The 6301-nt window shown below is 40.1% G+C and overlaps 1 pseudogene; it reads left to right on the top strand.

Moving 5' to 3' along the window:
- Window positions 1–2029: 2029 nt before the first annotated feature.
- On the top strand, window positions 2030–6023 carry LOC146511677 (serine/threonine-protein kinase H1 pseudogene; annotated as a pseudogene).
- The last annotated feature ends 278 nt before the right edge of the window (window positions 6024–6301 follow it).

Below are 6301 nucleotides of genomic sequence, written 5' to 3'. Positions count from 1 at the left end.
GTGAGCTCCAAATCTTCATGAGCATGCAAACTTCATGCACAATTTATTCATAAACATGAACTCATTATACAGGCCTCATAAGCACATTATTTCTGTGCCGCTCAAGTGAAAAAGAATAATTTAAACTCGATGTACACCGTGCTTGTGGTAAAAGGGAGCTTCTCCCCCTATTTGTGATGTCTTGCCTCTGCTCAGCAGCCTTGCATGAATAAATAAATACATGTCCTCCTGACGTCTTCCGTTTCTTCAAGGTTTAGCTCCTCGAAACAATGTCCTGGGCAAAGGCGGGCATGGAGGAGGCTGTATGTCTTTTTGTTTTCCCCCGCCTTCCCCGTTCCATTCTCTGAAGATTATGAACATATGATGACAGCAGCACAACATAATGCAGAAAATAGAAAAAAGTAGCTTAGCGCTTCTCACAGGCTTGACGGGGACACTGGAAGACAGACTGTGCTTAACAACCAAACAATACAGTGAACATACATTTTGCATTGGTTTCTGACACAAAAACACACAAAAGTAGGAGAGAGAAATGTAGCAGGAATCCTGTATTGCATCTGTGTATTGTAAACCCCCTTTAAAAATAAAAAATAAATAAAATAGACTGATATTTATGTAGCAGTTTCAGCTCTTACTGACCGCTCACAGTGCTTTTACACCACAGACCACATTCATACAACATGTCACATTCTCAAATCTATAGACATTTTAGACTCACCGGTTAACCTTAGATATCTTTGGGCTGTGAAAGGAAATCAGTGCACCCAGAGACAAATAAATAAATAAATATACAGAAACAGGAAGAACATGCCAACTGCTCACAGAAAGCCCCCAGGAAGATCTGAGCCCATGAAATTCTTGCTGTGCTAACCAATGCACCACCATGCCACCGTTGATTTTTACGCATGAAGTTCAATGGGGCCCAGGATTTTGGATAATGTTTCCTGTAGCTCTGAAGTGAGCTTTTCAGAGCTGGAAAGAATAAACCTGATGATGTCATCAGGGTGCTATTGAACTGCATTTTGGGAGTCCAGTATTTTTGGCACTCTGGTACTCACAAATATGCTGGCCTCTGGTGCTTTAAAATCCACTTTGAGAACCACTTTAATCTGAAAACTGCAGTTACTGCAGGCCTCTGAAATGTATGTATATACAAATGTGGGGGCACATAGAAATTCATGCAAAATTCACCATCCAGTTTTTAATCCAGGGAGGAATCATACATCTACAATCTAAAGACTGGAGCACACACACACACACACACACACACATATATATATATATATATATATATATACATATAAGATATTCTTTTAAATGGAAATAACCCCAAAGTTAATCCAGCAGGAGGCGACTCCTTTGCTTTAAAAGGACTTTCAGTTCTTTAGATGTCTATGTGCAAAAGATAGCTTTTAAATGATCCCACAGAATAAAACATGTTGCAAATCAAGGCATGATTTAGGACTTGTTAGTCACAACTATTGTGACTAACCCCCCCCCAAAAAAAAAAAAACAGTCACAGCTGCCACCTGAGGCTGGATCTCCTTAGACTCCCATGCTAAATTTATTTTAAATCAAAAGAAATGCCTCATCAGCAATATTTGACTCCCGGCACTCACATATCTGAATGTAGAAAGACTATTTATTTAGTTATATGTTTAATTTGGAGAAGAATTTGTTCTCTTTTTTTCCACTTTTTTGTTTTTTCTTGGTTACAGTGTTATGTTGCCTAGTGACTCCTTTTCCTGCTACTGTGGCAGTATAGCAACAATCTACAAGGAGTGACAATAGCTTCAAAACAACTGCTGTTTACGTGACATTTTTACCACAAGTGATTGAAAGGATCACTTCACACACCTGACAAATTCAAACTTAGTGGGAAGGTGGAGCTTTACTGTTGCCGTGTACACACCTCAAGCAGGTAGTTGGGTTTGTTTGGGTTTTTTTTTTTTTTTTTTCAGGCCACTTTCAGTTCACAGCAGATGAAGGGGAATCTCAGCTCACTCCATGGTAAATGTTGGTCTTAGAAATGGGTTGTGGGAACAGTAAGGTGCTGCCTGAGGCATCTAAGAAAAGCTATGTAAGTGTGGTGCAGTCACTAGTAGCTTTCAGTAAAGGACATGAGGATGGTGATGAGCCAAAGAAACAAAAGAAGAAGCAAAAAAGTCCATGGTTTTCCGCCAGTGTTGATAATCCTCACCTAGGATCAAGCAGCAAACAGCAAATCAAACAAAGACAAGAATGGAACAAGGTTCCCAGGTATAAGGACAAGTTTGAGCCACGCGTCACAGCACGGTAAGTGTTCACAGTTTGAATAATTATTTCTTTTTTTTTAAAGCAGACAGTATTTTTACCTGCTATGCTTGCTGGAAATTGTATTTTGTACATCCATGATATTTAAATCTGCCAATCTTGTACTGGAAAAAAAAATCCAGATTCAATTATAACATGGTGGATGGTTGAAATTTAGGCCTCTCAAAATCCAGGAAAGTGGCAACTGATAGAATGGCTTTTATCCACTAATCTTGAGGCCAGCACACTATTTGGCAATAGCAATTTACAGCCAAACATAAGTGGAAAAGCCTGCACTTGCAGAAGCCTTTTAACATTCCTCTTTCTCAACCCAACATCCTGCAATAATGGTAGACAGTCATTTGCGATCCTTGGGGGTTTTAATGCCGGAAACACCGCCTTCCTGTACTTGTCAGATAAAAGCCTAGAAACAATTAAAGGAACAAAACTGATTCCTTTTTAAGGGGAAACATGTGTATTGCTCATCATCCCATAATTCAAAGCTTGCATAAAGTATTGCCTTGTTTATTGGCGATCTAAATCAGGATCATACGTATTGGTTTGATCGACTTTGCATGCTGTATAGCATAGTGCAAAACATATATTCCCATACATCAGGACTGCAGCTGCAGGGAGAGACATTTAGTGCTTTGCAGCAGTGTATCATGAGATAGTTATGCTGTAATGAGTCACCATTCCCCTTCTGCCCTGTCAGGTATGACATCAAAGCCCTGATTGGTCGTGGAAGCTTCAGTCGTGTTGTGCGTGTGGAGCACAGGGCAACTCGCCAGCCCTTTGCCATAAAAATGATGGAGGTAGAGGCCCCAGAGGGTCGTGAGGTGTGTGATTCTGAACTAGCAGTGCTGCAGCGGGTGAGCCATGCTAATGTCATTCAGCTGGTTGAGGTGTTCCAGTTTCCACAGCGTGTTTACATGGTACTGGAACTGGCGACAGGAGGGGAACTTTTGGACCGTGTTGTCAGCAAGGGCCACTTCACTGAGCGAGATGCTACCCAGGCCATCCAGATGATACTGGCTGCATTGGTATACCTGCACAGCCTGGGAATCACCCACAGAGACTTGAAGCCTGAGAATCTTCTGTACTACCACCCCGGAGCAGACTCCAGATTGTTGGTGACTGACTTTGGATTGTCTGCTTTCGCCAGCACACTCACCAGGTGTGAGATTTCTGAACGAGGCAACGAGGTAACTGGAGAGTCGTGGTCTTTGAGGACCACTTGTGGAACACCTGAGTACATGGCTCCTGAAATGTTGCTGAGGAGACCCTATTCCTGTGCAGTGGACATGTGGGCTTTAGGGGTAATTGCCTACATTTTGCTGAGTGGAACCGTGCCGTTTGAGGATGACAGCCGCACACGGCTCTACAGATCCATTGTGAGAGGAAAATATAGCTTCCGTGGAAATGTAAGTTTACTGGACTTTTTGTTGCAGATTAGAGTTCAGTTATGTTTAGTAAGTAATTTTGGATAGCAAATAGAGGATTTAATAAACTAAATGAGAAAAGTTTGCACCCTAAGCACATTCTGCTACTGCTAAAACTATTTGACCAGAATAAAGGAAATATGAAGACAGAGTGGATTTAAGTGCCACCCACAGCAGATTCAAGAAGAATTTGTGTCTTTTTATTAAGTTTTTGGGGGGTAAATGTGCCTGTTTGTTGATGTTTTTCTGCTAATCGTGAAATAAAAACTACACAAAATGTTGTTAGAGACACTATGAGCAGGAAAAGTAGCCCACAGATGTAATTTACAGGCTGAACTGAAAAACATGCCCTTTAATGACACACAAGTGGATATCAGCCATAAGGACCAGGTGAAAATGGAAAACTGTGGGATCCTGAAAATCTGTAGGCCGACTTACTGATAAGTATCCAAATTAACCTAAACCAATTTATAGTAGTAGCATGTCACTTGTGTTGGTGTAGAATGTGGATGATTTAAAAGCTAAAGTATTATTAACATTAATATGTTTCAAAGTGCCTTAGGTCCAGCCAGTATAGGTTGCTAGCACATAGCTAATATTAGCCTTTTAGCAGCTAACAAGGTAGAATGCTAAAATAATTCCATACTGAAGTCATATTTTTATACAGTTAAATGTGTTTTCTTTGCATTTTATATTGTGAGGTGACTTCTCCCCCACTGAGAGTGGTATTCATATGCTGAACTCTAGCAACACTCAGCGAAACTGTCTGTTTAAAGTGACTGTTAACGTGCTGTAGCTTGTTGCTAGCACAGTGATTGCTTGGTTTAAGGAATGCAAAATTATGATCAAGTTTTATACTTCTTTAAACTTCCCAAATAGTGCTGTGGTAAATTTAATTTGTGATCTACATGTTGCACTGGTTTCTAAACACAGGCACAGTCGGTTTATTTCAATATAACATGCCCAATCTCCCAAGAGCCATTCAGTTTGGAGCATGATCGCAAACTGAGTGATGACATTCAGCTGCAGGCAATTTCCTAACAGGACAGGCACTGCTTGTTAATTGCAACCAGAAAAGCATTTAAATTTAGGTCATACATGTATATATTAAATCTAGGCCTAATGTGGCAGAGAATCATTATAATGAAAACATTCTTCAGTAACTGACAGGCTCTAATGTGGGACTGCAAACCGTGCAAATATTTTTTGACATTGGTTCTGTAGCGCTCTTCTATTAAAACAACTTAGTTTTTTCTTTTGAAGTGATCTAACAGGAAATGCCTGATTAACAAAAGTTTATTTCTTTACCGTCAACATGTGCAACGCATTTTTTTTTGCAGATTTAATGGGGAATCGTGTGTGTATGTGTGTGTGCGTGCTTGTGTGTGTGTGTCTGACAAGCCATGGCATATAGAGCACAGATACACAGAGTGCATGCAGCTGAATTTGTGCAGGTCGTGTTAGAGGACAACTCATGAGATTATGGTGAAAACTGTGAGCGCTGTCCATGGTCCTGAAATTTTAACAGTTTTATTTGACTGCAATGAAAACTTTATTAGGGAAAACTGTGTTTGATCTATATCTAAGGCACGATTGTTTTCAAGATAGGGTTCAAAGTCCATGTCGTCATCCCTTTGTTCTCTCAGTTCTTCAGCTATTTCACTTCAAATCTGATGGTGCAGGCTGTGAAAATCCTGCACCTGCATGAGTTTTCATGCTTGATTTAAATATTCCTCTTTCTATATTTTATGCCTTGAGAAAGAAACTGCCAGGAATGCGTATGCAGAAGGCTCAGTTGCAAAAATCTCCAAGTTTCCACAAGCAATCTTGCCATTGCACTCTCTTTTTAAATACAAACTTTACTTTTGTTAGGGCAAAGCCCAGTTTGTGTTGGCAAAATCTTAATCTTGAAAACAGGAAGAAGCTGGAGAAAACTGTCAAGGTAACCTTGAGCATCTATTAGAAATGCGTCTTTGTTTATTTTCAACTCTTTGGCCAGCTGTGGCCTCACCCACTGAAGTGCATCTGCTTCCAGCATAATCATTGAAAAAACTGTAGTTTTAACTAAATCCCTGATTTTCATTTTGACATCTGGTCTTCTCCCTATAGTATAATCTGGCATTATTTATGACGTGCATGCTCTGAAATTATGCTAAACATTTCTTCACATATGGTCATTACATCTACTCACCACACAATAATAATTCATACCTTAATCACTACGCTATCAGAACTACCAGAAATGGTGCCATCCTTCCATCCTTGCCTGACATAAGTAGGAAAAAAAAAGTCAGCTCAGCACATTGCAGTGCTGGTGTGGTAACAAGGTGAACCTCTCCTTGTTTTCATGTCTTCTTCTGCAATATTGCAAAGCACATGAAAGAAAATGTGAAAGTTTGTTGTGATGTCTTTGAGTTCCTCGCTTGGTTTGGTTCTTTGAGAATGCTTTGAAATGGTGGAAAATGGGGCCTTGCATGATTTTCTCCCCCCTATGTCATATAACTGAAGTGGGTATTTTTAACAGCCTATTCAGTCAAGCTCAGTAGTGAGTTCGGGCTTGTTCTTTC

The sequence above is a fragment of the Neolamprologus multifasciatus genome, chromosome 9, assembly GCF_963576455.1.
Source record: "Neolamprologus multifasciatus chromosome 9, fNeoMul1.2, whole genome shotgun sequence".
Classification (NCBI taxonomy): domain Eukaryota; kingdom Metazoa; phylum Chordata; class Actinopteri; order Cichliformes; family Cichlidae; genus Neolamprologus; species Neolamprologus multifasciatus.
This window is presented reverse-complemented; position numbering and strand designations above follow the sequence as displayed.